This window comes from Oncorhynchus tshawytscha, linkage group LG28 (assembly GCF_018296145.1).
Source record: "Oncorhynchus tshawytscha isolate Ot180627B linkage group LG28, Otsh_v2.0, whole genome shotgun sequence".
Lineage (NCBI taxonomy): Eukaryota > Metazoa > Chordata > Actinopteri > Salmoniformes > Salmonidae > Oncorhynchus > Oncorhynchus tshawytscha.
Genome location: NC_056456.1, coordinates 33,441,455 through 33,453,189, shown reverse-complemented (window position 1 = coordinate 33,453,189; position 11,735 = coordinate 33,441,455).

The following is an 11,735-nucleotide window of genomic DNA, read 5'->3' as shown; positions in this document are numbered from 1 at the left end:
GGGGAGGGTGGGACCTTGTACACCTTAGGGGAGGGTGGGACCTTGTACACGGGTGCCTTAGGGGGGGAGGGTGGGACCTTGTACACGGGTGCCTTAGGGGCCTTAGGGGGAGGGTGGGACCTTGTACACCTTAGGGGAGGGTGGGACCTGCCTTAGGGGAGGGTGGGACCTTGTACACGGGTGCCTTAGGGGGGGAGGGTGGGACCTTGTACACGGGTGCCTTAGGGGGGACCTTGTAGGGGGGGAGGGTGGGACCTTGTACACGGGTGCCTTAGGGGGAGGGTGGGACCTTGTACACGGGTGCCTTAGGGGGGGGAGGGTGGGTGGGACCTTGTACACGGGTGCCTTAGGGGAGGGTGGGACCTTGTACACCTTGGGTGCCTTAGGGGGAGGGTGGGACCTTGTACACGGGTGCCTTAGGGGAGGGGGGACCTTGGGGTGGGACCTTGTACACGGGTGCCTTAGGGGGAGGGTGGGACCTTGTACACGGGTGCCTTAGGGGGGTGGGTGGGACCTTGTACACGGGTGCCTTAGGGGGAGGGTGGGACCTGGTGGGACCTTGGGGAGGGTGGGACCTGGTACGGGTGCCTTAGGGGGGGGTGGGACCTGCCTTAGTACACCTGGTACACGGTGCCTTAGGGGGAGGGTGGGACCTTGTACACGGGTGCCTTAGGGGAGGGTGGGACCTGCCTTAGGGGAGGGTGGGACCTTGTACACGGGTGCCTTAGGGGGAGGGTGGGACCTTGTACACGGGTTAGGGTGCCTTAGGGGCCTTAGGGGAGGGTGGGACCTTGTACACGGGTGCCTTAGGGGGGGGGTGGGAGGGTGGGACCTTGTACACGGGTGCCTTAGGGGGAGGGTGGGACCTTGTACACGGGTGCCTTAGGGGGAGGGTGGGACCTGGTCTGTGTACTGGATGAGTGGATGGACTCATGTCTGTTTCAGCTGTGTGTCATGTTGAATATCTGAATGGACACATACTGACCTGTGGTTGCTAATGTGAGCGAGGTGTAGCTTTCTGTGCATTCATAGTGTTTGTATAATCCCATTCGCTGGAGTATAAAAGGGATTGAAAATGTGTTAGCAATGTTTACATTACGAGGTGGGGGTTCTTTACCATTTCTCTGAAGGAAAATTCTATATGCAAATGGTCTTAAGTGTGAAACAACTTGTTACCGTGAGTTTATTGTTTACAAAACATACATAATTGTAAGTAATTATTTGTTCAAAGGTATATTTACTATCTTCTCAATGTTTATCAGAATAAAAAAATTGGAACACTACATGTTGAAATTAGAATTAACACTCCCAAAAACATAGTCGCACGGTTAAACGCACACACATGCTCATACTTGACATGCACACATAAGCATATGCATGCCTCTTCAATGACCCAGTCGGTCACTAGGTCTGCGCCACAAGATTCTCCTTCTGGAAAACAAAAGGCACCAATGAGACGATCAGAATCCCCATTTGTACAACACTATTTACCATCATAGACTACTTCATCCAAACTTATGCCTGGAACTTTTGAGCTTTCAAACATATTGTCAAGATAAGTGTGACAAAGTGCAGTTTATGTTTGATAGTGGTCTCACATCATTGTAGGTCAAATATGCAGTTAATCTTTGAAGAGTCAATCCAGGTTACAAAGTCTATCATATTTCTGATTAAATAATGTAGGATTTAGGGACAGTGCAGCTGGTTTGAGCAATGACAAGATGCTAGAAAATAAAAAAGTAGACTAAATCAAAACCCAACACTCACCTATTGATGAGGAGATGGGTCTGTGACAATCCCTGGTCCCACATGCACATCTAAGGAACAGTCAATGCCACAAAGCACTGAATACTGTAGATAATCACAGATGCACAATCTTATTGACATTTCAGAGGGTTCAAAAACATTGCCACAGCACACACACACACACACACACACACAAAGCTCGACATCGTTCAGGTACATTAATCGTTCAGGATCTGAGACATTTGTAAGCTAACCATTATGGTGGGCAGCCACCTCCTGTAAATCAGAGATGGAGATATAGATAATTTTGGGTGTCAGGGAAAATGTATGGAGTAAAAATAACATTTTCTTTAGGAATGTAGTGAAGTAAAAGTAGTCAAAAATATGAATATTAAAGTAAAGTACAGAAAACGACTTAAGTAGTACTTTAAAGTATTTTTACTTAAGTACTTTACACCACTGCTTAACCCCCCCCCCCCACAACAACTGTCTCACGGGTGCCCAGTGTGGCAGCCACCTGCTCCAACCTGTGTAAGTACAGTATGTGTGTCTTCCAGAAGGATTGGAATAAAGCAGAAACATTTCAAATTTCCTTTGGATCTTGTGTACAATTGATGAATAAATTGATCTAAATCTACTATTGGTATTGAGAGATGGAATGGGTTCATTCACCAGCAGAATGAAGAGGCTTGTGACTTTCTCTGTGAGAGCCAAGTTCTATTTGGTAGGGATCAGTCCAGTGCCGTACCTTTAAGAAGAGATGCTAATGTTAGACATCATCATCACTCTGTAGTAAACCTGTGTTACCACATGTTCATTTTAGATGACAGAGAAGTTTCCTATGGGTGCAGGGGACCTGAGTTCGAATTCAGAAGGTCACAGTGATACAGTTTCTCAAGTAGTTGACCTGTGCTGTGGGCTCTGAAGCCATCCTTCTCATCCAGATCACAGATCTTTTGATCAAGCTCTCTGATGTTACGGCTCAGCTTATTGTACCTGTGGAGACTGCACGTAAACAACTAGTCCCGAATGTGATTATGCTTTCCATTGCCTGTATAGCATAGTCACACATTTTATATGGATAAATAACTAAACATCCCTTGTCTGCCATGAATGTTGAATACAATTGTATTTGAATTTACTGTCGATTATCCATGGGCTTGGTTCTTATTCAGGTCGAAATTGAAGTCAAAATATCCACAGGAAGTAGTATTAAAAACAAACGGATTTTAAAACGCAGGTCTCTGTCTCTGGAAATCAAGATTTGTTTGCTCATCACTTAAGGCAGTGTTTCCCAAATCCTTGAGTACCATCAACAGCACACGTTTGTTGTCGCAAAACGTACCTAATTCAACTCATTGAGGGCTTGATGATTAGTTTACAAGTTCCGTCTGTGTGCTTGTCCTGGGTGACAACAATATTGTGTGCTGTTGGTGCTACTCAAGGACTGGAGTTTGGAAAAACTGACCTAAGGCACATGCACAAGACAGAAATACATGCACACGATGCATGCATACTAATCTATGTCGTGCATGTGTTTACTAATCTATGTCGTGCATGTGTTTACTAATCTATGTCGTGCATGTGTTTACTAATCTATGTCGTGCATGTGTTTACTAATCTATGTCGTGCATGTGTTTACTAATCTATGTCGTGCATGTGTTTACTAATCTAAGTCCTGCATGTGTTTACTAATCTAAGTCGTGCATGTGTTTACTAATCTAAGTCCTGCATGTGTTTACTAATCTAAGTCGTGCATGTGTTTACTAATCTAAGTCCTGCATGTGTTTACTAATCTAAGTCCTGCATGTGTTTACTAATCTAAGTCGTGCATGTGTTTACTAATCTAAGTCGTGCATGTGTTTACTAATCTAAATCCTGCATGTGTTTACTAATCTATGTCGTAATCTATGTTTACTAATCTATGTCCTGCATGTGTTTACTAATCTAAGTCCTGCATGTGTTTACTAATCTAAGTCCTGCATGTGTTTACTAATCTATGTCGTGCGTTTACTAATCTAAGTCCTGCATGTGTTTACTAATCTAAGTCCTGCATGTGTTTACTAATCTAAGTCGTGCATGTGTTTACTAATCTATGTCGTGCGTTTACTAATCTAAGTCCTGCATGTGTTTACTAATCTAAGTCGTGCATGTGTTTACATGGTTTTGCGCATGTGCCAGCTGATAGAAATCTCAATGGTAGTACCGGCGCTCTAAAAAGTCAGGTAAAAAATACTTTCCTGTAGATATTATATCTCAAATTTCGACCAGCAGAAGGACCAACTGCACAGACAACGGGTAGAGTAAGTTCAAATGTAATTTTATTCAACATTCTGGCTTGTAAGGAAAGTTTTTGCAGTGCTTAGTTTCAGGCCTTGTAAACAGAAAGCTGGAATCACAGTCTGATTTATCAGCCTAGTAAACAAGCACCTAGGTTGCTTAAAAATCATACTGTGTTACCACGGTTACCCCATGGATATTCAGTCTGAAAGAAGTCGTGTTAAAAAACACGCACGAATCACTACAGGGAAGAATGTTAAATAAATATATATTTCCACTTTACCGGTTGGTCCTTTTGAAGACAGGAAGTGGAGAGAAAATATCTACAGGAATGTCTTGTTTACCCGACTTTTGCGGTGTAGTTAGGTTCTGGAATGAGAAATGCACTGTACTCCTAATTGTCTCATTATCCCAACTGTTACTCCGAGAAGATTGAACGCCCACTAAAAAGTAGCAGTATTTCAATCTTCTCGATGGAGCAATGTGGATAAAGGTCAAATTTAGTACAGTAACATATCCCATACCTACATTGAGGTTTGTTTTCTGACCCATATCTCGCTCTGGCTCCACAGTGTCTTAATGTAACTATGATTGCGTTCAGACCCCAGTGCAGCTCAGTGTAAACAAGCGTAATGGTACTTGGGTCGGTATCTTCTGGAAACTACAATGTGCAAAAATTAATACAACATGTAACAATTTTAAAGACTTTACTGAGTTACAGTTCATATATGGAAATCAGGCAATTGAAATAAATGAATCAGGCCCTAATCTATGGATTTCACATGACTGGGTATACAGATATGCATCCAATGGCTAGCTAGTTAGCGAGGTGCGCGCTAATAGCGTTGCAATTCGTGACTTCACTTGCTCTGAGACTTTGAAGTAGTTGTTTCCTTGCTCTACAAGGGCTGTGGCTTTTGTGGAGTGGTAGGTAACTATTCTTCATGAGAGGCAGTTGTTGATGTGTGCAGAGAGTTCCTGGTTCGAGCCCAGGGAGGTGCGTGGAGAGGGACGGAAGCAAAATTGGAACATTTCTGGGATATTTTATTTCAGCTCATGAAACACGGGACCAACACTTTACATGTTGTGTTTATATTTTTGTTCAGTATATATGTAAAATCCACTGGTGAATACATTTGTAGAGAGCAGAGATTAGACTTCATGATGACATAGACCTAATGTGAGAGACTGCTACACTGCAGACAGACAGTCAATGTTAACATGCCGATCCAGCAGGTGTAAATCAATTTAAAGTTTTAAGGCCCAAGTTCCAAAACAATATGAAGAAAAAGTTGACTGAAACCATAGACATCACATCATTGTATCTGTCCCATTACGGTGTCTGTGAGAGTATGGGCAGTGCCATTGGCAGAGGCCATCTCCATTTTGAAGTAGTCAATTTTCTTCTGACTACTTGAGGGGCAGGTAGTTTGAGCCAAGTGTACATAAAGAACCTCAGAAAGTGCGCCCAGGAATACATCTCTCTACATTTGCATCTCTGTTGACAGAGGAGACTGGTCTCAGACTAGACATAACATAGTAAATGTAAATCTGGGACACTTAAATTAGTATGATATGTTACGTTTGGTATGTTTACATAAGACAGAAGGTTACTTAAGGCAAAAACGCAAACGTCTAGCAACCCAAAGGTTGCATATTCGAATCTCATTGTCATTGACCTTTATTTCCTTTGTTTTGTATTTATTTAGTATGGTCAGGGCGTGAATTGGGGTGAGCAGTCTATGTTTGTTTTTCTATGATTTGGGGATTTGTATGTTTCGGCCTAGTATGGTTCTCAATCAGAGGCAGGTGTCATTAGTTGTCTCTGATTGAGAATCATACTTAGGTAGCCTGGGTTGCACTGTTTGTTTGTGGGTGATTGTCTATGTTGATTGCTTGTGTCAGCACAGTTCTCATTAGCGTCACGGTTGTTATTTCGTTTATTGTTTTTGTATAGTGTGTTTCAGTGTTCAGTGTTTTCTTTATTAAATGTCATCATGAACACATACCACACCGCATTTTGGTCCTCCGATCTTTCTCACCTCTCCTCTTCAGATGAAGAGGAGGACGCCCGTGACACTCATCACAGACAACTTTAGCATTTTATCTATTTAGCAACTATGCAACTACTTACTACTTTTTAGTTACTTCGCAACTACTTAGCATGGTAGAAAACTCTTGTCCTAACCCTAATCCTGTCTTCTAACCTTAACCCTAACCTAGCTAACATTAGCCAGCTAGATAACGTTAGCCAGCTAGATAACGTTAGCCAGCTAGATAACGTTAGCCAGCTAGATAACATTAGCCAGCTAGATAACATTAGCCAGCTAGATAACATTAGCGAGCTAGATAACGTTAGCCAGCTAGATAACGTTAGCCAGCTAGATAACATTAGCCAGCTAGATATCATTAGCCAGCTAGATAACGTTAGCCAGCTAGATAACGTTAGCCAGCTAGATAACGTTAGCCAGCTAGATAACGTTAGCCAGCTAGATAACATTAGCCAGCTAGATAACATTAGCCAGCTAGATAACATTAGCCCGGACAAATTGGAATCCAGAACATATCATACACTTGGCAAATTCGTAACATAGTGTACGAATTTCAATTTACAACATATATACGAATTGTAAGTCGTAACATATCATATAAAATGGATGATGTACATCTACAAATTAATACATACCATACAAAGGGTAATTTATCATACTAAATGGGAACGTCTCGAAATGTACATACAGAATAATACGAAATGCTCTGAGACCACATTGGAGCGAGAAATGGGGCAACTATCAAGTCTTTATGCCAGAAGTCTGCTAGAGTGAGACAAGGAGAGTGAGAGACACTTATTCGAATGAGTTGTCCTCATCATGTTCCCCTGCTCACCTCTCCAAATGAATCCTACCACAGGTAAAGTTGCGACTGCTTACCTTCATTCTGAACACTTTTGGGTCAAGATTGCGCGACAGCAAGTCAAATCAAATTTTATTTGTCACATACACATGGTTAGCAGATGTTAATGCGAGTGTAGCGAAATGCTTTTAACGTTACACTTCTAAAGAAGTGAATAAGGTAATGAAGCTTATCTGCAAGTCTTATAGCTTATAATGTTGTTACATTGTATTTACAATATTGTTACATGGTTGTTTGCTACATTATTATGTTGTGACATTGTGTTGTTTCGTGGTGTTTCCAGCTACATTGTAGGTTATTCAGAATGTTACACTGTAGACTACAGTCACAGATTGAGAAGAGCCGTTGCTACAGTAACATAACATGTAGCCTAGCCAGGACGTTTTGCAGATAAAAGTTTCAGCCTACAGCTACAATTCTACAGATTGTGGAATTAATATTTTGTTTTGGCCTTAATTCACGTGAAGAAAAAAATAACTTTAAATCAAACAAAGTGATAATTTGACAGCACCCCAGTTACTGCAACATATCTTTTAAAAAATAGAGAGAAGTAACGTTAGAGAGCTGTCAATTGGGGTCTAGTGGAAGTAGCTGCTATGCAACCAAGCAAGTTTGTTGGAACATTTGGTGTTAGTTATATAACAGTCGAATGTCCCAACAAGCTGGTTTGGTTGCATCACGGCTAAAGTGGAAGGAGCCCCCTGAGACCCTTTCAGCCATCCAAAAAGAGTAAAGATGAAGCTGCACTGAATGTCTCCCCTATTCTTTTTATGTTGGGCCTTCACCTCTTGGTTAACGTTACACCTATCAGACTCATTTCTAGGTCTATCCTCTTACTCAATCGGATTTGTTCTCTGATAACATTTTGTGGCAAGATAAATATTTATTTTTCAAACAAACTCCCATCAAAGTCAATAGGTGCGCTGTTGATATGTATAACCCCATTGCTCTTAGAAAAGTATCCACATCAGCATTTGGATTTAGGTTTCTCTTCTGCCCTGAATATACAGGTATGTGACAGGCCCATAATGTAGTCAGCAGTAGCTCTGTACTCGTGACATAGTTAAACAATCTTGTTTGACCGGTTTTTGTTCAGTCATAGTATAGATCCTGGCAAACACATACAAATGACTTCAAATCCAGAAAAATGTCTTCCACTTCCTCTGCTTGTAGAACCTGTGTGTCGGGTGTTCTTCCTTTCACGTGTGTGAGTGAGTGAGTGAGAGAGAGAGAGAGAGAGAGAGAGAGAGAGAGAGAGAGAGAGAGAGAGAGAGAGAGAGAGAGAGAGAGAGAGAGAGAGAGAGAGAGAGAGAGAGAGAGAGAGAGAGAGAGAGAGAGAGAGAGAGAGAGAGAGAGAGAGAGAGAGAGAGAGAGAGAGAGAGAGAGAGAGAGAGAGAGAGAGAGAGAGAGAGAGAGAGAGAGAGAGAGAGAGAGAGAGAGCTTGTTTGTATCAGGACACAAGGCGAGACCCAGATGCAGACACATTTATTATAATCCAAGGGATAGACAAAAGGCAGGTCGGGGACAGGCAAGAGGTCATAGTCAGGGCAGAGTCCAAAACGGTACAGGGCGGCAGGCAGGCTCGAGGTCAGGGGCAGGCAGGCGGGCTGAGTCAGGACAGGCAAGGGTCAAAACCAGGAGGACGAGGAAAAAGAGAGACTAGGAAAAACCAGGAGCTGAGAGAAAACCGCTGGTTGACTTGGCAAACAAGACGAACTGGCACATACAGACAGAAGACACAGGTATAAATACCCAGGGGATAAGTGGGGAAGATGGGCTACACCTAGAGGGGGGTGGAGACAAGCACAAGGACAGGTAAAACAGATCAGGGTGTGACAGTTCGAGCATCTTGAAGACTAAATTCAATGTGGAATCAGTTTAACTGGTGACAAACAGATCATTTTACTATGGTAACATGCAGTGGGGAGAATTCCAGTTGTCCCCGTCAGGAGCCAAGCTTTTGCCATAAAGTTCTCGTCTCTCGACCACACAAGCTTTAGATTGCATTTGGCTAAGGCACTCGTCTCTCTTGACATCAGTCATTTACATTGGTGACCAGGGTGGAATCCTTTTGATACACCTATGAGGCCTGGGCACACAAATGCTCCTAGAGAGGAGGAGGAATACTGAAGCATGCGTTGATGACAGTTCTACAGTCTCCATCAGAGGCCCAGGCTTTTGGTGAAGCTCTCATTTCTGGACCGCAACATTGTAAGATTGTGGTCTCCATGCCACTTGATATACATTGATTGGAATGTTACACTATATTTCGATTCTTCAAATATTGCCTGAGACACCTTTGTTATTTGTCTCCATACTCAATAAATGGTCAAATTTTATTTGTGATGGTGTTCTTTATTCAAATGTATCTGCATGAAACGTACATTATGGAAAACATATCTCACACTCCGTCATAGTAAAATAATTCATTCATTGGCAAGATTTTAGCACCATCAACTTTTACAAGGTTAGTAGGAAAGTTACTAATTCAAACCACCTAAATACTCACATTGACCTAAAATGTTGTATTTTTGAACTCAAACATTCATTTCCCAAATGCTTTTTCTATAATCCCACAGGATCTTCATCATTCTCCATACCTTATATTCCAATGCATCCAACAGTATGCATGCTGACCACTGATTATCTTATTTCAGAGCACATTGTACAACTGTTTTTAGAGAGCATTGTATCGCAAGGTATGCTATATGTGTAGGCTATGCCATATTGGCTAATTTGCAGATGCAGCTGTCATTTTTAAACCTCCATTCTAGGATACATGACACACATCATTCTATCTACATGCTTTTATTTGGGTTTCTATGCAAAGAATATGATTGAAAATGTCTTTAAGACTGTAGCAAGTTACTTGAAATGAGACCGGGTGCACAGACGCTAGGGGAAAAATTAATTTGAATCCAATTTGTAACAATGTGATGAAATCCGAGGGGGTGTGTAGACTTTCTATAGTGACCGTTAGTATTGGGATAATATTGTGAGGTCCCTGACAATTCCCAGCTTTACTTTTGATCTTTCTTGTTTTTAAGTTTGTTAAGTATTTTGTAAAGCTTCAAATGTCACAGCTAACAGGAGACGAAACATGATAGTGATATAAATGGTTTGTCTAGGTACAAACAGAGGCACACAGGAAATTAAAAGGAAAACAAACCCAAACTGAAATGCTCCAAACGTGACAGTGCTACACAATTAGCAAACGAGGGAAGTTCACTTACTGTATATGCACATCAATCTATCAGACCATATACATCTACAGTGCCTATAGAAAGTCTACATCCCCTTGAACTTATTTCACATTTTAGGTGGAGTTGAAATACATTTAATGGTACTTTTTAGCATTAATCCACACAAAATACTGCATAATGTCAAAGTGAAAAGAAAATTATACATATGTTTACAAATTAATAACAATTAAATAACTAAAATAGTAATTGTTTAAGTATTTGCCTTTGTTTAGGCAAGCCTAAATTAGTTCAGAAGTAAAATTTGGCATATCAAACCACACATCAGTGGTACGTGCATCAAGGAAAACGCTATGTCTGGCGCAAACCCAACATCTCTCATCATCCCGAGAACACATCCCCACAGTGAAGCATGGTGGTGGCAGCATCATGCTGTAGGGATGTTTGCAACAAAGTACTAATGTAATACTGTAAAAAAATCCTAGCGAGAAACCTGCTTCAGTCTGCTTTACAACAGATACTGGGGGCATAAAAGGGATAGTCCCACCTCTTTCATGTGATATGGTTGATTACATTGACTGAGGTGTGTAGCGGCCAATAAGGAGCAGGCTTCTGTCCAAGTAGCAGGGGAGTGGGAGGAGTTTTGTACACTAAGTCTGCGTTCAGTAAGTTTTTACGTTCTGGAACGTTCAATCGAACGGAAACGGTGACTGAACGACTAATTGAAAAATGGGAAGGAGTTGGGTTGTGGATTGGGGAATACTACAGCCCCACAGTGGAGGTGTTATAATACCCATAAAACCTAGTGGTCAAACAGAGAAATGGTTCATTTTTCCACCATTCATTTTTCCCATAGGGGATTTTAGAAACACTTCAAATAAGGGCTGTGTTTTGTGTAGGCTTACCCTGGCGTGACGTTTTGATAATCACGTAAATCTTTCTAGGACAAGGTGACTTTTATCAACTAACTCATTGTTGGAAAAGGACACGTATAGTTGAAGACACAAGTTTACATACACAGCCAAATACATTTAAACTCAGTTTTTCACAATTCCTGAAATTTAATCCAAGTACAAATTCCCTGTCTTAGGTCAGTTAGGGTCACCACTTTATGATAAGAATGTGAAATGTCAGAATAATAGTAGAGAGAATTGTTTATTGCAGCTTTTGTTTCTTTCATCACATTCCCAGTGGGTCAGAAGTTTAGATACACTCAATTAGTATTTGGTAGCATTGCCTTTAAACTGTTTAACTTGGGTCAAACGTTTCAGGTAGCCTTCCACAAGCTTCCCACAATAAATTGGGTGAATTTTTGCCCATTCCTCCTGACAGAGCTGGTGTAACTGAGTCAGGTTTGTAGGCCTCCTTGCTCACACACACTTTTTCAGTTCTGCCCACAAATCTTCTATAGGATTGAGGTTGAGGGCTTTGTGATGGCCACTCCAATACCTTTGTTGTCCTTAAGCCATTTTGCCACAACTTTGGAAGTATGCTTGGGGTCATTGTCCATTTGGAAGACCCATTTGCAACCAAGCTTTAACTTCCTGACTGATGTCTTGACACCATGCTCCCCCATGGTGCTATCTGTTTTGTGAA